This window comes from Carcharodon carcharias, chromosome X (genome assembly GCF_017639515.1).
Source record: "Carcharodon carcharias isolate sCarCar2 chromosome X, sCarCar2.pri, whole genome shotgun sequence".
Lineage (NCBI taxonomy): Eukaryota > Metazoa > Chordata > Chondrichthyes > Lamniformes > Lamnidae > Carcharodon > Carcharodon carcharias.
Window position 1 is genome coordinate 2,164,721 of NC_054507.1, and position 22,096 is coordinate 2,186,816.

Here is a 22,096-nt window from a genome sequence, read left to right on the forward strand (position 1 = left end):
TGCAGGGAAGTCCAGCATGTCGAGCCCAAGGATCAGCCCCAAACTCATTCACAGAGACATTCGCAGCGGCTCCCAGGCAATGGGAATCAGCCCATCGGGTGTTTAAATTTCCCAGGCAATTACTGTGCAGGGCTGTGCGTCAGGGTTTCTGCAGGGTCCTGACACAAATCTCCCAACATATGTCCCACATTGTAAGAGCTGGATAGTGGAATGTTTGGACCAATACCTGCCGGATGTGGGGCTTTCAGCAGCCTGAGCTCAGGATGGTTGGGCTGGAGTGTGAATTGCAGGCATTGTGGAGAACTGGAGAGGGAGAGAGTTACCATCGTTTCTGAGGACAAACACATCCCTTGCATTGAGTAATGGTCAACGTCTAGTAAGTGCTCAGTAACTCACCATACAAGCCTGAGCCTCAGTATAAGACTCTCAGTTATAAAATTCTCTCTCTCACACTGACCCTTAGTATAAGACTCTCAGTTAGAACACTCTCTCTCACACACTGACCCTCAGTATAAGACTCTCAGTTATAACAGTCTCTCTGTTACACTGTCCCTCAGTAAAAGACTCTTAGTTATAACATTCTCTCTGTTACACTGACCCTCAGTATAAGATTCTCAGTTATAACACTCTCTCTGTTACACTGACCCTCAGTATAAGTCTCAGTTATAACAATCTCTCTGTTACAATGACCCTCAGTATAAGACTCTCAGTTATAAATCTCTCACTGTTACACTGACCCTCAGTATAAGACTCTCAGTAATAAAGCTCTCTCTGTTACACTGACCCTCAGTATAAGACAGTTATAACACTCTGTTACACTGACCCTCAGTAAAAGACTCTCAGCTTTAACACTCTCTATGTTACACTGACCGTTAGTATAAGACTCTCAGTTTTTACACTCTCTCTCACACTGACCCTCAGTTATAAAATTCTCTCTCTCACACTGACCCTCAGTATAAGACTCTCAGTTATAACACTCTCTCTGTTACACTGACCCTCAGTATAAGACTCTCAGTTATAACACTCTCTCTGTTACACTGACCCTCAGTATAAGCTTCTCGGTTACAACAGTCTCACTGTTACACTGACCCTCAGTATAAGACTTTCAGTTATAACACTCTCTCTGTTACACTGACCCTCAGTGCAAGACTCTCAGTTATAACACTCTCAATGTTACACTGACCCTCAGTTTAAGACTCTCAGTTATAACACTCTGTTACAGTGAACCTCAGTATTTAAATCTCAGGTAAATCACTCTCTTTGTTACACTGTCCCTCAGCATAAGCTTCTCAGTTACAAAAATCTCACTGTTAAACTCTCCCTCATTTTAAGAATCGAGGTTATAACACTCTCCCTGTTACAATTACCCACAGTGTAAGACTGTCACTGAGAAAAATCTCTCTGGTACACAGACCCTCTGTATAAGACTCTCAGTTATAACCGTCTCACTGTTACACTGACCCTCAGTATAAGCTTCTCGGTTTTAACAGTCTCTCTTTTATTTTGACCCTCAGTATAAGACACGCAGTTATAACACTCTGTTACTCTGACCCTCAGTATGAGACTCGCGGTTAGATGATTCTCTCTGTTATACTGACTGTCGGTATAAGACTCCCAGTTATAACACTCTCTACGATACACTGACCCTCAGTATAAGTCTCTCTGTTATAACACTCTCCCTGTTATACTGACCCTCAGGATAAGACTCTCAGTTATAACAGTCTCTCTGCTACGCTGACCCTCAGTATAAGACTCTCAATTACAACACTCGCTCTGTGTCACTGACCCTCAGTAGAAGACACTCAGTTACAACACTCTCCCTGTTACACTGACCCTCAGTATAAGACTCAGTTATAACACTCTCTCTGTTACACTGACCCTCAGTATAAGACTCAGTTAAAACGATCAGTGTTACACAGAGCCTAAGTATAAGACACACACTTATAACACTCTCTCAGTTAAACTGACCCTCAGTAAAAGACTCTCAGTTATAAAAATCTCTGTTACACTGACCCTCAGTATAAGACACTCAGTTACAACACAGTCTCAGTTACACTAACCCTCACTAAAAGACTCTCAGTGAGAACACACTCGCTCTCACCCTGACCCTCAGGATAAGACGCTCAGTTATGACAATCTCTCTGTTACGCTAACCATCAGTGTAAGAATGGCAGTTATAACACTCTCTCTTATACACAGCCTCTGTATAAGACTCTCAGTTTTAAAACTGTCTGTTTCACTGAGCCACAGTATAATATTGTCAGTTATAACATTGTCTTTGTCACACTGACCCTCAATTTAATACTGTGTTATAACAATCTCTCTGTTACACTGACCCTGAGTATAAGACACTCAGTTATAACACTCTCTCTCTCACACTGACCCTCAGTATAAGACTTTCAGTTATAACACTATCTCTGTTACACTGACCCTCAGTATAAGAGTCTCAATTATAACACTCTCTCTGTTCCTCTGACTCAGTATAAGACTCTCTGTTATAACACTCATTCTGTTACACTGACCCTCATTTTAAGACTCTCTTAGTTTTTACACACGCAGTTAACCAATTACCCTCATTATAAGACTCACAGTTATAACACTCTGTAATTATATTCTTCTGTATTAGAATTTCAGTTATAACACTGTTGTACAGTCACATAGTATAGGACACTCAGTGAGAACACTCTCTTTATTACACTGACCCTTACTATAATAATTTGATTTATATCATTGTCTCTGTCACACTGACCCTCAATTTAATACTCTGTTATAACTCTCTCTCTGTTACACTGATGCTCAGTATAAGACTCTAGTTATAATACCCTCTCTGTTACACTGACCCTCACTATAAGACTCTCAGTTATAACACTCTCTCTGCTACACTGACCCTCAGTATAAGACTCTCAGATATAACACTCTCTCTGTTATACTGACCCTCAGTATAAGATTACCTGGAAAAACTCAGCAGGTCTGGCAGCATCGGCGGAGAAGAAAAGAGTTGACGTTTCGAGTCCTCATGACCCTTCGAAGTTCTGTCGAAGGGTCATGAGGACTCGAAACGTCAACTCTTTTCTTCTCCGCTGATGCTGCCAGACCTGCTGAGTTTTTCCAGGTAATTCTGTTTTTGTTTTGGATTTCCAGCATCCGCAGTTTTTTTGTTTTTATCTCAGTATAAGATTCTCAGTTATAACACTCTCTCTGTTACACTGACCCTCAGTATAAGATTCTCAGTTATAACACTCTCTCTGTTACACTGACGCTCAGTATAAGATTCTCAGTTATAACACTCTCTGTTACACTGACCCTCAGTATAAGATTCTCAGTTATAACACTCTCTCTGTTAACTCTCTCTCAGTATAAGACTCTCAGTTATAACACTCTCTCTGTTACACTGTCTCTCAGTATAAGACTCTCAGTTATAACACTCTCTCTGTTACACTGACCCTCAGTATAAGACTCTCAGTTATAACACTCTGTTAAACTGACCCTCAGTATAAGACTCTCAGGTATAACACTCTCTCTGTTACACTGACCCTCAGTATAAGTCTCTCAGTTATAACACTCTCACTGTTACACTGACCCTGATTATAAGACTCTCAGTTATAACACACTCTCTGTTACACTGACCCTCAGTATAAGACTCTCAGTTATAACACTATCTCTGTTACACTGACCCTCAGTATAAGACACTCACTTATAATACTCTCTCTGTTACACTGACCCTCAGTATAAGACTCTCAGTTATAACGCTCTCCGTTGCACTGACCCTCAGTATAAGACTCTCAGTTGTAACACTCTGTTACACTGAACCTCAGTGTAAGAGTCTCTGTTATAACACTATCTCTGTTACACTGACCCTCAGTATAAGACACTCACTTATAATACTCTCTCTGTTACACTGACCCTCAGTATAAGACTCTCAGTTATAACACTCTCCGTTGCACTGACCCTCAGTATAAGACTCTCAGTTATAACACTCTCTCTGTTACACTGACCCACAGTGTAAGACGCAATTATAACACTCTCTCTGTTATACTGAGGGACAGTGTAACAGAGAGAGTGTTATAACTGAGAGTCTTATAATGAGGGACAGTGTAAGACTCTCAGTTATAACACTCTCTCTGTTACACTGACCCTCAGCATAAGACTCTCAGTTATAACACTCTCTCTCTTATACTGACCCTCAGTATAAGACTCTCAGTTAGAACACTTTCTCTGTTACACCGACACTCAGTATAAAACTCTCAGTTATAACACTCTCTCTGTTACACTGACCCTCAGTATATGACTCTCAGTTAGAACACTTGCTCTGTTACACCGACACTCAGTATAAAACTCTCAGTTATAACACTCTCTCTGTTACACTGACCCTCTGTATAAGACTCAGTTATAACGATCAGTGTCACACAGAGCCTAAGTATAAGATACACACTTATAACAATCTCTCAGTTACACTGACCCTCAGTAAAGGACTCTCAGTTACAAAAATCTCTGTTACATTGACCGTCAGGATAAAACTCTCAGTTATAACACTCTCTCTGTTACACTGACCCTCAGTATAAGACCCTCAGTTATAACACTCTCACTGTTACACTGACCCTGAGTATAAGACTGTCAGTTATAACACTCTCTCTGTTACACTGACCCTCAGTATAAGACTCTCAATTATAACACTCTCTCTGTTACACTGACCCTCAGTAGAAGCCACTCAGTTATAATATTCTCTGTTCCACTGACCCTCAGAATAAGACTCTCAGTTATAACACTCCCTCTGTTACACTGACCCTCATTATAAGACTCTCAGTTATAACACTCTCTCTGTTAAACTGACCCTCAGTATCAGACTCTCAGTGATAACACTCTCTTTGTTACATTGATCCTCAGAATAAGACTCTCAGTTATAACACTATTTCTGTTACACTGACCCTCAGTATAAGACTCTCAATTATAACACTCTCCCTGTTACACTGACCCTCTGTATAAGGAACTCAATTATAAAAGTCTGTAGTTACACTGTCTCTCAGTATAATGCTCTCAGTTATAAAACACTCTCTGTTCCACTGACTCTCAGTATAATACTCTCAGCTATGTCATCGTCTCGGTCAAACTGACCCTCAATTTAATAGTCTCACTTATAACACTCTCTGTATTACACACACCCTCAGTATAAGGATCTCTTATACACAGGCTGTATATAAGAGAGAGTGTTATAACTGACATTCTTACACTGATGGTTAGTGTAACAGATAGATTGTCATAACTGAGAGTTTTATCCTGAGGGTCAGTGTGGGAGAGAGTGTGTTCTCACTGAGAGTCTTATAGTGAGGTTTAGTTTAACTGAGACTGTGTTGTAACTGAGTGTCTTACACTGAGGGTCAGTATGACAGAGTGAGTGTTTTAACTGACAGTCTTATATTGAGGGTCAGTGTAACAGAGATTTTTTATAACTGAGAGTCTTTTACTGAGGGTCAAAGTAACGGAGAGAATGTTATAAGTGTGTGTCTTATACTTAGGTTCTGTGTAACACTGATCGTTATAACTGAGTCTTATACCGAGGGTCAGTGTAACAGTGTTATAACTGACAGCCTTATACTGAGGGTCAGTGTAACAAAGAGAGTGTTATAACTGAATGTCTTATACTGAGGGTCAGTGTAACAGAGAGAGTGTTATAACTGAGAGCCTTATACTGATGGTTAGTGTAACAGATAGTGTGTTATAACTGAGCATCTTATACTTAGGGTGAGTGTAACAGAGAGAGTCTTATAACTGAGAGTCTTATACTGAGGGTCAGTGTAGCAGAGAGAGTGTTATAACTGAGAGTCTGTTACTGAGGGTCAGTGTAGCAGAGAGAGTGTTATAACTGAGAGTCTTATACTGAGGGTCAGTGTAACAGAGAGAGTGTTATAACTGAGAGTCTTATACTGAGGGTCAGTGTAACAGAGAGAGTGTTATAACTGAGAGTCTTATACTGAGGGTCAGTGTAACACAGAGAGTGTTATAACTGAGAGTCTTATACTGATGGTCAGTGTAGCAGAGAGAGTGTTATAACTGAGAGTCTTATACTGAGGGTCAGTGTAACAGAGAGAGTGTTATAACTGAGAGTCTTATACTGAGGGACAGTGTAACAGAGAGAGTGTTATAACTGAGTGTCTTATACTGAGGGTCAGTGTAACAGAGAGAGTGTTATAACTGAGAGTCTTATACTGAGGGACAGTGTAACAGAGAGAGTGTTATAACAGAGTGTCTTATACTGAGGGTCAGTGTAACAGAGAGAGTGTTATAACTGAGAGTCTTATACTGAGGGTCTGTGTGACAGAGACAATGATATAACTGAGAGTCTTATACTGAGGGTCTGCATAACAGAGAGAGTGTTATAACTGAGAGCCATTTACAGAGGGACAGAGTAACAGAGAGAGTGTTATAACTTAATATTATACTGTCGGCCAGTCTAACACTGACAGTGTTATAACTGAGAGTATTAAATTGAGTGTCAGTGTAATAGAGAGAGTGTTATAAGTGAGATTCTTATCCCGAGGGTCAGTGTAACAGAGAGAGTATTATATCTGCGAGTCTTATACTGAGGGTCACTGTAACAGAAAGAGTGTTAGAACTGAGCGTCTTAAACTGAGGGTGCCTATAACAGAGAGAGTGTTGTAACTAAGATTCTTATACCGAGGATCAGTGTAACAGAGAGATTGTTATAACTGAGAGACTTATACTGAGGGTCATTGTTAGAGAGAGAGTCTTATAACTGAGAGTCTTATAATGAGGGTTAGTGTAACAGACTGTGTTATAACTGAAAATGTAATACAGCGGAAAATAGTTACAGAGTGTTATAACTGAGAGTCTTACACAGAGGGCCAATGTAACAGAGAGAGTGTTATAACTGAGAGTATTATACTGAGGGTCAGTGTAACAGAGAGAGTGTTATAACTGAGAGTCTTATACTGAGGGTCAGTGTAACAGAAAGAATGTTATAAGTGTGAGTCTTATACTGAGGGTCAGTGTAACAGAAAGAATGTTATAAGTGTGAGTCTTATACTCAGGGTCTGTGTAACACTGATCATTATAATTGAGTCGTGTACTGAAGGTCAGTGTAACAGAGGGAGTGCTATAAATCTTCTACTGAGGGCTTCTACTCTGTCCTTCAGTATAAGACTCTCAGTTATAACACTCTGTTACACTGACCCTCATTAAAAGACCCTCACTTATAACACTCTCTCTATTACACTGACCCTCAGTATAAGACTCTCAGTTATAACACTATCTCTGTTACACTGACCTCCAGTCTAAGACTCGCAGTTATAACACTCTCTCTGTTACACTGACCTCCAGTCTAAGACTCGCAGTTATAATGCTCTGTCTGTTACACTGAACCTCAGTATAAGATTCTCAGTTACAAAACTGACTAAAAGCCTCAGTAAAAGAATCTCAATTATAACTCTCTCTCTTTTATACGGTCCCTCAGCATAAACCTTTCACTTATAACACTCTCTCTGTTCCACTGTCTCTCAGCATAAGCCTCTCAGTTATAACACTCTCTCTGTTACACTGATCCTCAATATAAGACTCTCAGTTATAAGACTCTTTCTGTTACACAGACCCTTAGTATAAGACTCAATTATAACAATCTATCCGCAACAGTGACCCTCAGTAAAAGACTCTCAGTTATAACACTCTCTCTCTTACACTGACCCTCAGTATAAGACACTCAGTTATAACACTCTCTCTGTTACACTGATCCTCAAAATAAGCGTCTCAGTTATAAAACTCTCTCTCTTACACTGACCGTCAAGAAAAGACTCTCAGTTATAACACTCTCTCTGTTACTCTGAACATCAGTATAAGACTTTCAGTTGAAACACTAGCCCTCTCACCCTGATCCTCAGTATAAGACACACAGTTATGACAATCTCTCTGTTACACTGATCATCAGTGGAAGCATCTCAGTAATAATACTCCCTCTTTTACACTCAGCCTCTGTAAAAGACTCTCAGTTATAACACGCTCTTTATTACACTGACCCTCAGTAAAAGACTATCAGTAATAACAGCCTGTCTGTTCCACTGTCCCTTCGTATAAGCCTCTCAGTAATTGCACGATCTCTGCTAAACTGAGACCTAGTAGAAGATTCTCAGTCATAACACTGTCTCTGTTACACTGACCCTCAGTATAAGGCTCTCAGTTATAACACTCTCCCTGTTACACAGACCCGCAGTTTAAGACTCTCAGTTATAATACTCCCTCTGTTTCACTGACCCCCAATATAAGACTCGGAGTTATAACGTTCTCTCTGTTACACTGACCCTCAGTATAACATTCTCAGTTACAAAACTGTCTAAAAGCCGCAGTAAAAGAATCTCATTATAACTCTCTCTCTGTTACACTGTCTATCAGTCTAAGCCTTTCAGTTTTAACACTCTCGCCGTTCCACTGTCTCTCAGTATAAGCCTCTCAGGTATAACACTCTCCCTGTTATATTGACCATCAAAATAAGAATTTCAGTTATAACACTCTCTCTTTTACACTCAGCCTCTGTAAAAGACTCTCAGTTATAACACTCTCTTTCACACGGATCCTCAGTATAAGTCTCTCAGCTACAACACTTTCTCTGTTACACTGATCCTCAGTGTTAGACTCTCAGTTATAACACTTCCTCTATTACACTGTCCCTCCGTATAAGCCTCTCAGTAATTGCACCATCTCTGTTAAACTGACCCTCAGTAGAAGATTCTCAGTCATAACACTCTCTCTGTTATACTGCCCCTCAGCATGATGTTCAGTTATAACACTCTCTCTGTAACTCTGTCCGTCTGTATAAGGCTCTCAGTTATAACACTATCTCTTACACTGACCCTCAGTATAAGACACTAAGTTATAACACTCTCTCTGTTACAATCACGCTCAGTATAAGACTCTCAGCTATAACACACTGTCTGTTACACTGACCCTCAGTATAAGACTCTCAGCTATAACACTCTCTCTGTTACACTGACCCACAGTATAAGACTCTCAGTTGCAAAACTGCTTAAAAGCCTCAGTAAAAGAAGATCAGTTATAACACTCTCTCTGTTAAACTGTCCCTCAGTATAAGCCTTTCAGTAATAACACTCTCTCTGTTACACTGACCTTAAGTATGTGACTCTCAGTTATAACACTCTCTCTGTTACACTGTCCTTCAGTAAAAGACTCTCAGTTATAACACTGTCTCTCTTACACTGACCCTCAGTATAAGGCACTCAGTTATAACACTCTCTCTGTTACAATCACGCTCAGTATAAGACTCTCAGTTACAACACTCTCTCTGTTACACTGACCCTCAGTATAAGACTCTCAGTTATAACACTCTCTCTGTTACACTGATGCTCAAAATAAGACTCTCACTAATAACACTCTCTCTGTTACACTGACCCTCAGTATAAAACTCTCAATTATAACACTCTCTCTGTTACACTGACCGTCAAGAAAAGACTCTCAGTTATGAAACTCTCCTTGTTGCTCTGAACATCAGTCTCAGACTCTCAGTTGAAACTCTCGCTCTCTTACACAGACCCTTAGTATAAGACACACAGTTATGACAATATCTCTGTTACACTGATCATCAGTGGAAGAATCTCAGTTATAACAGTCTATTACAGTGACCCTCAGTAGAACATTCAGTTATAATACTCTCTCTGTTACACTGACTCTCAGCATAATGTTCAGTTATAACATTCTCTCTGTAACTCTGTCCGTCTGTATAAGGCTCTCAGTTATAACACTCTCTCTCTTACACTGACACTCAGTATAAGACTCTGTTATAATACTCTCTCTGGTACACTGAGCCTCATTATAAGACTCTCAGTTACAACACTGTCTCTGTTACACTGACCCTTAGTGTAAGACTCTCAGATATAACACTGTCTCTGTTACACTGACCCTCATTATAAGACTCTCAGTTATAACACTCTCACTATTAAACTGACCCTGAGAATATAATTCTCAGTTATAAATCCCTCTCTGCTACACTGATCCTCAGTATAATACTCTTAGTAATAACATTGTCTCTGTTACACTGACCCTCACTACAAGATTCTCCGTTATAACACTCACTCTGTTCCACTGGCCGTCACGATAATACTCTCAGTTGTCACAATCTCTCCATTACTCGCATGCGCGAGTCTGAGAGCATCGTGGATAGCACGTTTAGAGAGGGGACAACACTGCAGCTGAAGGGACTTGAGGAAGGGAGGGAATATGGGACCACCAGGCAGTACAAGAGAAACAGGCAGGTAGTTCAGGAATCCCTTTTAGTCCTGCTTGCAAATTGGTATTACATTTTGGAGGCTGATGAAGGTGCTGGTACCTCCAGGGAGTCCGGACAGAGCCAAGCTTCTGGCACCACAAGCAGCCTGTCTGTACAGGAGGGGAGGAAGAGAGGAAGAGCAATAGTAATAAGGTATTCTATAGTCAGGGGAACAGATAGGTGCTACTGTGGCCGTCAACGTGACTCCAAGATGGTAAGTTGCTTCCCTGGTGCCAGGGTCCGGGATGTCACTGAACAGCTGCAGGGCATCCTGAAGAGGGAGGGTGATAAGGCAGAGGTCATGGTACATGTTGGTACCAATGACATAGGTAGAAAGAGGAATGAGGTCTTGCATCAAGAATTCAGGGAGTTAGGCAGTAGACTAAAAAGCATGACCTCTAGGGTTATAATCTCTGGATTACTCCCAGTGCCACGTGCTAGCAAACTCAGAAATAGGAGGATAGCACAGATGAATACGTGGCTTAAGAGTTGGTCCAGGAGGGAGGGTTTTAGATTCCTGAATCACTGGGACCGTTTCTGGGGAAGGTGGGACCTGTAAAAGCGGGACAGTCTACATCTAAACCAGAGTGGGACTAACATCCTTGCAGGTGGGTTAGCTAGTGCTGATGGGAGGAGTTTAAACTAATTCGGCAGGGGGAGGGGACACAGAATGTTAGCAGAATAGGGACACATCATAATGCAGTAAAACAATCAAGTCAGAGGGAGTACAGCTGCAATAAGATTCAAGGGAGTAAGGCAAGGCTGGATGGCCTCTACTTTAATACCAGGAGTATTACAGGTAAAACAGATTGTTAGGTGTTTATTATAGACCTCCAGAAAGTCAGTGGGAAATTGTGGAGCAAATATCTGCACAATTTGCGGAGGTGTGTAAAAACAATAATACAGGGTAATTATATTAGGTGATTACAACTTTCCCAACATTAATTGGGATAGACACAGTGTTAAGGGCTTGGATGGAGTGGATTTCTTGAAATGTCTACAGGAGAACTTTTTAGGCCAGAGGGTCCAACAAGGGACAGCGCTGTGCTGGACCTAATTCTGGGGAATGAAGCCAGACAGGTGGCTGAGGTGGTGGTGGGGGAGCATTTTAGTGATAGCGATCACAACATGGTACAATTTAACCTTGTTATAGACAAAGAAATAGACAAGTTGCATAAAAATGTTTTGGATTGGGAGAGACGGGATTTTAGTAAAATAAGGCAGGATATGACCAAGGTAGACTGGAAAAAGTACGTGTGGGAAATCTACAGAGGAGCAGTGGGGGCTGTTCAAAAAGGAAACTGTGAGGGTACAGGCTCAACATGTTCCCTCTAGGGTGATAGGAATGAGTACCAAGCCCAGAGAACCATGGATGACCAGAGATATTCAGGTTACGATGAGAAGGAAAAGAAAGGTTCCACTGGCCGTCACTATAACACTCTCAGTTATCACAATCTCTTTGTTACTCTGACCCTCAGTCTGAGGCTCTCAGTTATAACACTCGCTCTGTTACAATGACCCTCAGTATAAGACTCTCAGTTATAACACTCTCTCTGTTACACTGACCCACAGTATAAGACTCTCAGTTATAACACTCTCTCTGTTACACTGACCCACAGTATAAGACTCTCAGTTATAATATTGTCTCTGTTACACTGACCCTCAGTATAAGGCTATCAGTTATAAAACTCTCTCTGTTACACTGACCCACAGTATAAGACTCTCAGTTATAATATTGTCTCTGTTACACTGACCCTCAGTATAAGGCTATCAGTTATAACACTCTCTCTGTTACAGTGACCCTCAGTATCAGACTCTCATTTATAACACTCCCTCTGTTACAATGACCCTCAGAATAATTATCTGAGTAATAATCCCCTCTCTGTTACACTGAACATCAGTATAAGACTCTCATTTATAACACTCCCTCTGTTACAATGACCCTCAGAGTAATTATCTGAGTAATAATACCCTCTCTGTTACCCTGAACATCAGTATATGACTCTCAGTTATGAATCCCTCTCTGTTACACTGAGCACCAGTATGCGGTCAATGCTTGCACACAAACAGGGGAGAGAGCTCATCCTGAATGAGACACAGCCAGACTGAGTGTGGGTGCTCGCAAATTGGTGCACAGTAGGAACTCGGTGCATAGGGAATGAGGTGATCTTTGCATTTTTTCTTTGCTATCCAACTTCTTAAATCTTCAGAGAGTGGTCTTGCCCTGCTGCAGCAGCAGAGGCTACAAGGGAAAGGAATGTCTGGTAAGTAGTGAGTAAGGTCGGGGAAGTATTTACTTCTTTTATGGCTTCTAGTTTAAGGTATTTTTAGGTTCATAGTTTCTATATTCTGTACTAATGAGGATCAGGAAAGAAGGGCGCGAGAGGAATTGATTTAAAAGTTTTAATTTAAAGGGATAAGTCATGCCAGTAGCACTCGAAGCTGTGGTGTGCTTCACATGCTCCATGTGGGAAGCGGGGGACATTTCCAGTGCCCGGGACCAGCATGTGGGCAGGAAGTGTGTCCAGCTGCAGCTCCGGGAAGCTGGGGTTTCAGAGCTGGAATGGCGGCTGGAGACACTGTGGAGCATCCGTGAGTCTGAGAGCATCGTGGATAGCACGTTTAGAGAGGTGGTCACAGCGCAGCTGAAGGAACTTGAGGAATGAAGGGAATGGGTGACCACCAGGCAGTACAAGAGAAACAGGCAGGTAGTTCAGGAATCCCCTGGGGTCCCACTTGCTAATCGGTATTCCATTTTGGAGGCTAATGAGGCTGCTGGTTCCTCCAGGGAGTGTGGACAGAGCCAAACTTCTGGCACCACAAGCAGCCTGTCTGTTTGGAGGGGAGGAAGAGAGGAAGAGCAATAGTTATACGGGATTCTATAGTCAGGGGAACAGATAGGTGCTACTGTGTTCATCAAAGTGACTACAGGATGGTATGTTGCCTCACTGGTGCCAGGGTCCGGGATGTCACTGCACAGCTGCAGGGCATCCTGAAGAGGGAGGGTGATAAGGCAGAGGTCACGGTACATGTTGGTACCAATGACATAGGTAGAAAGAGGAATGAGGTTTTGCATCAAGAATTCAGGGTGTTAGGCAGTAGATTAAAAAGCAAGACCTCTAGGGTTATAATCTCTGGATTACTCCCAGTGCCGCATACTAGCGAGCTCAGAAATAGGAAGATAGCACAGATGAATATGTGGTTTAAGAGTTGCTGCAGGAGGGAGGGTTTTAGATTCCTGAATCACTGGGACCGTTTCTGGGGAAGGTGGGACCTGTACAAGCGGGACAGTCTACATCTGAACCAGAGTGGGACTAACATCCTTGTGGGTGGGTTTGCTAGTGCTGATGTCAGGAGTTTAAACTAATTTGGCAGGGGGAGGGGACACAGAATGTTAGCAGAATAGGGACACATCATAATGCAGTAAAACAATCAAGTCAGAGGGAGTACAGCTGCAATAAGATTCAAGGGTGTAAGGCAAGGCTGGATGGCCTCTACTTTTATACCAGGAGTATTACAGGTAAAACAGATGAGTTAAGGGTGAGGATTGACATGTGGAATTGTGATATAGTAGTCATCACTGAGACATGGTTGAGGGAAGGGCAGGATTGGCAGCTCAACATTCCGGGAGATAGAATCTTCAGGCAAGACAAAGGAAGGGGTACAATAGTAGGAGGCTTTGCATTATTAGTTAAGGAGTCAGTTACTGCAGTAAGGAAAGATGATATCTTGGAGGGTGCATCGAATGAAGCTTTGTGGGTAGAGCTTAGGAATAAAAAAGGGGCAGCCACATTGTTAGGTGTTTATTATAGATCCCCAGATAGTTAGTGGGAAATTGAGGAGCAAATATGTGCACAATTTGTGGAGGTGTGTAAAAATAATAACAACAGGGTAATTATATTAGGTGATTTCAACTTGCCCAACATTAATTGGGATATACATAGTGTTAAGGGCTTGGATGGAGTGGATTTCTTGAAATGTGTACAGGAGTACTTTTTAGGACAATATGTAGAGGGTCCAACAAGGGACGGTGCATTGCTGGACCTAATTGTGGGGAATGAAGCCGGACAGGTGGCTGAGGTGGTGGTGGTGGGGGAGCATTTTAGTGATAGCGATCACAACATGGTACAATTTAAACTTATTATGGACAAAGAAATAGACAAGTTGCATAAAAATATTTTGGATTGTGAGAGAGGTGATTTTAGTAAAATAAGGCAGGATGTGGCCAAGGTAGACTGGAAACAGTATTTGTGGGGAAATCTACAGAGGAACAGTTGGGGGGGGGGGGTTCAAAAAGGAAATGGGGAGTGTACAGGCTCAACATGTTCCCTCTAGGGTGATAGGAAGGAGTAACAAGCCCAGAGAACCATGGATGACCGAGATATTCAGGTTACGATGAGAAGGAAAAGAGAGGCTTTTAGCAGGTACAAGGGGAGCAAATCAGCAGAGGCATTAGTGGAGTACAGACAGTGCAGGGTGGAGCTTAAGAAAGCAATTAAGAGAGCAAAGAGTGGATATGAGAAAGCTCTGGCTGATAAAAGTAGACGATATTCTATAAGTATATCAATGGGAAGAGGATAACCAGGGAAAGAGTAGGTCCCATTAGAGATCAAGGGGGCAATCTATGGGTGGAGCCAAAGGACATCCTGAGACACAGCCAGAGTCAGCGTGGGTGTTGGGAACTTGGTGCACAATAGGATCTCGGTGCACAGGAAAAGAGGTAATCTTTGCATTCTTATATCCTCAGAGAGTGGTCTTGCCCTACTGCAGCAGCAGAGGCTACAAGGGAAAGGAGTGACTGGTAAGTAGTGGGTAAGATCGGAGAAGCATTTACTACTTTTACCGCTTATAGATTAAGGTAATTTTTGGTTTACAGTTTGTATATTCTGTACTAACGAGAATCAAGAAAGAAGGGCCGGGAGTAATTGATTTAAAAGGTTTAATTTAAAGCAATATGTCATGAATAAGGACACATCATAATACACTAAAACAATCAAGTCAGAGGGAGTACAGACACATTAAGTTTCAAGGGAGTAAGGCAAGGCTGGATGGCCTCTACTTTAATATCAGGAGTATTACAGGTAAAAGAGATCAGTTAAGGGTGAGGATTGACTTGTGGAATTGTGATATCGTAGCCATCACTGATACATGGTTGAGGGAAGGGCAGGATTGGCAGCTCAACATTCCAGGATATAGAATCTTCATGAGAGAGAGGGGATGGGGTAAAAGGGGAAGAGGCTTTGCATTTTTAGTTAAGGAGTCAGTTACTGCAGTAAGGAGAGGTGATATCTTGGAGGGGGCATCGAATGAAGCTTTGTGAGTAGAGTTTAGGAATAAAAGAGGGGCAGCCTCATTGTTAGGTGTTTATTATAGACCCCCAGATAGTCAGCAGGAAATTGAGGAGCAAATATCTGCACAATTTGTGGAGGTGAGTAAAAATAATAACAACAGGATAATTATATTAGGTGATTTCAAGTTTCCCAGCATTAATTGGGATGGATATAGTGTTAAGGGCTTGGATGGAGTGGATTTCTTGAAACGTGTACAGGAGAACCTTTTAGGCCAGAGGGTCCAACAAGGGACGGTGCATTGCTGGACCTAATTCTGGGGAATGAAGCCAGACAGGTGGCTGAGGTGGTGGTGGGGGAGCATTTTAGTGATAGCGATCACATCATGGTACAATTTAAGCTTGTTATAGACAAAGAAATAGACAAGTTGCATAAAAATGTTTTGGATTTGGGGAGAGGGGCTTTTAGTCAAATAAGGCAGGATCTGGCCAAGGTAGACTGGGAACAGTTACTTGTGGGGAAATCTACAGAGGAGCAGTGGGGGGTGTTCAAATAGGAAATGGGGAGGGTACAGGCTCAACATGTTCCCTCTAGGGTGATAGGAAGGAGTAGTAAGCCCAGAGAACCATGGATGACCAGAGATATTCAGGTTATGATGAGAAGGAAAAGAGAGTCTTTTAGCAGGTACAAGGGGAGCAAATCAGCAGAGGCATTAGTGGAGTACAGAAAGTGCAGGGTGGAGCTTAAGAAAGCAATTAGTAAAGCAAAGAGGGGATATGAGAAAGCTCTGGCTGGTAAAAGTAGAAGATATTCTATAAGTATATCAATGGGAAGAGGATAACCAGGGAAAGAGTAGGGACCATTAGAGATCCACGGGGCAATCTATGGGTGGAACCAGAGGACATCGGTAGCGTGTTGAATGAATAGTTCAGATCCGTTTCACCCAAGAGAATGAGGATGAAGGTATTGAACTCGGGGAGAGAGACTGCGAGGTTCTTGAGCAAATTGATATAGGGAGTGACGAGGTATTGGAGGCGTTGGCAGGCTTAAAAATGGACAAATCTCCAGGTCTGGATGATTTGTGTCCCAGACTGCTGAGCGAGGCAAGGGAGGAGATCGCAGGGGCTCTGACCCAAATTTTTAATTCCTCTCTGGCCACGGGGGAGGTGCCAGAGGACTGGAGAACAGCTAATGTGGTTCCGCTATTAAAGAAGGGTTGTAGAGATAAGCCAGGGAACTACAGGCCAGTGAGTCTCATGTCAGTGGTAGGGAAATTTTGGAGAAAATTCTGAAGGAGAGAATCTATCTCCACTTGGAGAGGCAAGGTTTGATCAGGGATAGTCAGCATGGCTCTGTCAGAGGGAGGTCATGCCTTACAATTTGATTGAATTTTTTGAGGAGGTGAACAGGTGTGTAGGTAAGGGTAGTGCAGTTAAAGAAGTTTATATTGATTTCAGCAAAGCCTTTGATAAGATCCCACATGGGAGATTTATAAAGAAGGCAAATGCACATGGGATACAGGGTAATTTGATAAGGTGGATTCAAAATTGGCTTAGTTGTAGGAGGCAGAGGGTGATGACAGAAGGATGTTTTACTGACTGGAAGCCAGTGTCCAGTGGCGTACCACAGGGATCTGTGCTGGGTCCCCTATTATTTGTCATTTATATAAACAACATAGATGACTGTGGGGGTAGGATTAGGAAGTTTGCGGATGACACAAAGATTAGCCGGGTGGTTAACAGTGAGGTTGAGTGCCTTGGGCTACAGGAAAATTTAGACGGGATGGTCAAATGGGCAGATAAGTGGCAAGTGGAATTTAACCCTGAAAAGTGTGAGGTGATACACTTTGGAAGGAGTAATTTGACAAGGAAGTATTCAATGAATGGCATGAGACTAGGAAGTTCTGAGGAACAAAGGGACCTTGGCGTGTGTGTCCATAGATCTCTGAAGGCGGAGGGGTATGTTAGTGGGGTGGTGAAAAAGGCATATGGAACACTTGCCTTTATCAATCGAGGCATAGATTACAAAAGCAGGAAGGTCATGTTGGAGTTGTATAGAACCTTGGTGAGGCCACAGCTGGCGTACTGTGTGCAGTTCTGGTCACCACATTATAGGAAGGATGTGATTGCACTGGAGGGGGTGCAGAGGAGATTCACCAGGATGTTGGGATGTAACATTTAAGTTATGAAGAGAGGTTGGATAGACTTGGGTTGTTTTCGTTGGAGGAAAGAAGACTGAGGGGCGACCTGATCGAGGTGTACAAGATTATGAGGGGCATGGACAGGGTGGATAGGGAGCAGCTGTTCCCCTTAGTTGAAGGGTCAGTCACGAAGGGACATAAGTTCAAGGTGAGGGGCAGGAGGTTTAGGGGGGATGTGAGGAAAAGCTTTTTTACCCAGAGGGTGGTGAGGGTCTGGAATGCGCTGCCTGGGAGGGTGGTGGAGGCGGGTTGCCTCACATCCTTTAAAAAGTACCTGGATGAGCACTTGGCACCTCATAACATTCAAGGCTATGGGCCAAGTGCTGGTAAATGGGATTAGGTAGGTAGGTCATGTGTTTCTCACGTGTCGGTGCAGACTCGATGGGCCGAAGGGCCTCTTCTGCACAGTGTGATTCTGTGATTCTGTGATAAGATTCTCAGTGAGAACACTCTTTCTGTTACACTGACCCTCAGTATAAGTCTCAGTTAGAACACTCTCTCTGTTACACTGACCCTCAGTATAAGACACTCAGTTATAACACTCTCTCTGTTAACTGACCCTCAGTATAAGACTCTCAGTTATATCACTCTCTCTGTTAAACTGACCCTCAGTGAAAGTCTCTCAGTTATAACACTCTGTGTTAATCTGACCCTCAGTATAAGACACTCAGTTATAACACACTCTCTGTTTCACTGACCCTCAGTATAAGACTCTCAGTTATAACACTCTCTCTGTTACACTGACCCTCAGTATAAGACACTCAATTACAACACTCTCTCTGTTACACTGACCCTCAGTATAAGACTCTCAGTTATAACACTCACAGTTTTAAACGAATTCTCAGACTATGATTCTCTGTTATAAATCCCTCTCTGTTACACTGACCCTCAGTATAAGTCTCAGTTAGAACACTCTCTCTGTTACACTGACCCTCAGTATAAGACACTCAGTTATAACACTCTCTCTGTTAACTGACCCTCAGTATAAGACTCTCAGTTATATCACTCTCTCTGTTAAACTGACCCTCAGTGAAAGTCTCTCAGTTATAACACTCTGTGTTAATCTGACCCTCAGTATAAGACACTCAGTTATAACACACTCTCTGTTTCACTGACCCTCAGTATAAGACTCTCAGTTATAACACTCTCTCTGTTACACTGACCCTCAGTATAAGACACTCAATTACAACACTCTCTCTGTTACACTGACCCTCAGTATAAGACTCTCAGTTATAACACTCACAGTTTTAAACGAATTCTCAGACTATGATTCTCTGTTATAAATCCCTCTCTGTTACACTGATCCTCTGCATAAGACACTCAGGAAAAACACACTCTCTATTACATTGACCCTCAGTATAAGACTCTCAGTCATAACACTCTCTCTGTTACACTGACCCTCTTTATAGGACTCTTATCTATAACATTCTCTCTGTCACAATGTCCCTCAGTATAAGACTCTCAGTTATAACATTCTGCCTGTTACACTGACCCTCAGTATAACGCTCACAGTTATAACACTCTCTTTATTACAGTGACCCTCAGTATAAGGCTCACAGTTATAACACTCTCTCTATTACACTGACCCTCAGTATAAGACTCTCATCTATTACATTCTCTCTTTACACAGACCTTCAGTATAAGACTCTCAGATATAACATTGTCTCTGTTACACTGACCCTCACTACAAGATTCTCAGTTATAACACTCTCTCTGTTACACTGACCCTCAGGGTAAGACACTCAAGTATAACACTCTCTCTGTTACACTGACCCTCAGGGTAAGACACTCAGGTATAACACTCTCTCTGTTACACTGAACATCAGTATAAGACTCTCAGTTATAACACTGTCTATGTTACAGTGACCCTCATTATAAGTCGCTCAGTTATAACACTCTCTCTGTTACACTGACCCTCAGTATAAGACTCTCCGTTATAACACTCTCTCTCTCTCACACTGACCCTCAGTATAAGACTCTCAGTTATAACACTCTCTCTGTTACACTGACCCTCAGTATACGACACTCAGTTATAACACTCTCTCTGTTACACTGAACATCAGTAAAAGACTCTCAGTTATAACACTCTCTCTGTTACAATGACCATCAGAGTAATTATTTGAGTAATAACCCTCTCTCTGTTACACTGACCATCAGTTCACGGTCAATGGTTGCACAAGAACAGGGGAGAGAGCTCATCCTGCGTGAGACACAGCCAGAGCGAGTGTGGGTGTTGGCAAATTGGTTCACAGTAGGAACTCGGGGCATAGAGAATGAGGTGATCTTTGCATTCTTAAATCTTCAGAGAGTGGCCTTGCCCTGCTGCAGCAGTAGAGGCTACGAGGGAAAGGAATGTTTGGTAAGTAGTGAGTAAGGTCGGGGAAGTATTTACTACTTTTATCGCTTATAGGTAAGGTATTTTTTGATTTACAGTTTTTTCTTCTGTACTAACGAGGATCAGGAAAGAAGGGCCCGAGAGGAATTGATTTAAAAGGTTTAATTGAAAGAGATAAGTCATGGCAATAGTGCTCGAAGCTGTGGTGTGCTCCACATGCTTCCTGTGGGAAGCGGGGGACATTTCCAGTGCCCGGGACCAGCATGTGTGCAGGAAGTGTGTCCAGCTGCAGCTCCTGGAAGCTGGGGTTTCAGAGCTGGAATGGGGGCTCGGGACACTGTGGAGCATCCGCGATTCTGAGAGCATCGTGGGTAGCACGTTTAGAGAGGTGGTCACACCGCAGCTGAAGGGACCTGAAGAAGGAAGGGAATGGGTGACCACCAGGCAGTACAAGAGAAACAGGCAGGTAGTTCAGGAATCCCCTTTAGTCCTGCTTGCAAATCGGTATTCCATTTTGGAGGCTGATGAAGCTGCTGGTTCCTCCAGGGAGTGTGGACAGAGCCAAACTTCTGGCACCACAAGCAGCCTGTCTGTATAGGAGGGGAGGAAGAGAGGAAGAGCAATAGTAATAAGGTATTCTATAGTCAGGGGAACAGATAGGTGCTACTGTAGCCATCAACATGACTCCGGGATGGTGTGTTGCCTCACTGGTGCCAGAGTTCGGGATGTCACTGAACAGCTGCAGGGCATCCTGAAGAGGGAGGGTGATAAGGCAGAGGTCATGGTACATGTTGGTACCAATGACATAGGTAGAAAGAGGGATGAGGTCTTGCATCAAGAATTCAGGGAGTTAGGCAGTAGACTAAAAAGCATGACCTCTAGGGTTATAATCTCTGGATGACTCCCAGTGCCACATGCTAGCAAGCTCAGAAATAGGAGGATAGCACAGATGAATACATGGCTTAAGAGTTGGTCCAGGATGGAGGGTTTTAGATTCCTGAATCACTGGGACCGTTTCTGGGGAAGGTGGGAACTGTACAAGCGGAACTGTCTACATCTGAACCAGAGCAGGACTAAGACACTTGCGGGCGAGTTTGCTAGTGCTGATGGGAGGACTTTAAACTAATTGGACAAGGAGAGGGGACACAGAATGTTAGCAGAAGAGGGAAACATTAAAAGAATCAAGTCAGATTGAGTACAGTTGCATTAAGTTTCAAGGGTGTAAGGCAAGGCTGGATGGCCTCTACTTTAATGTCAGGAGTATTACAGGTAAAACAGATGAGATAAGGGTGAGGATTGACTTGTGGAATTGTGATATAGTAGCCATCACTGAGACATGGATGAGGGAAGGACAAGATTGGCAGCTCAACATTCCGGGATACAGAATCTTCGTGAGACAGGGAAGGGGGTAAAAGGAGGAGGCTTCGCATTTTTAGTTAAGGAGTCAGTTAATGCAGTAAGGAGAGGTGATATCTTGGAGGGGGCATCGAATGAAGCTTTGTGAGTAGAGTTTAGGAATAAAAGAGGGGCAGCCTCATTGTTAGGTGTTTATTATAGACCCCCAGATAGTCAGCAGGAAATTGAGGAGCAAATATCTGCACAATTTGTGGAGGTGAGTAAAATTAATAACAACAGGGTAATTATATTAGGTGATTTCAAGTTTCCCAGCATTAATTGGGATGGATATAGTGTTAAGGGCTTGGATGGAGTGGATTTCTTGAAATGTGTACAGGAGAAACTTTTAGGCCAGAGGGTCCAACAAGGGACGGTGCATTGCTGGACCTAATTCTGGGGAATGAAGCCAGACAGGTGGCTGAGGTGGTGGTGGGGGAGCATTTTAGTGATAGTGATCACATCATGGTACAATTTAAGCTTGTTATAGACAAAGAAATAGACAAGTTGCATAAAAATGTTTTGGATTTGAGGAGAGGGGCTTTTAGTCAAATAAGGCAGGATCTGGCCAAGGTAGACTGGGAACAGATACTTGT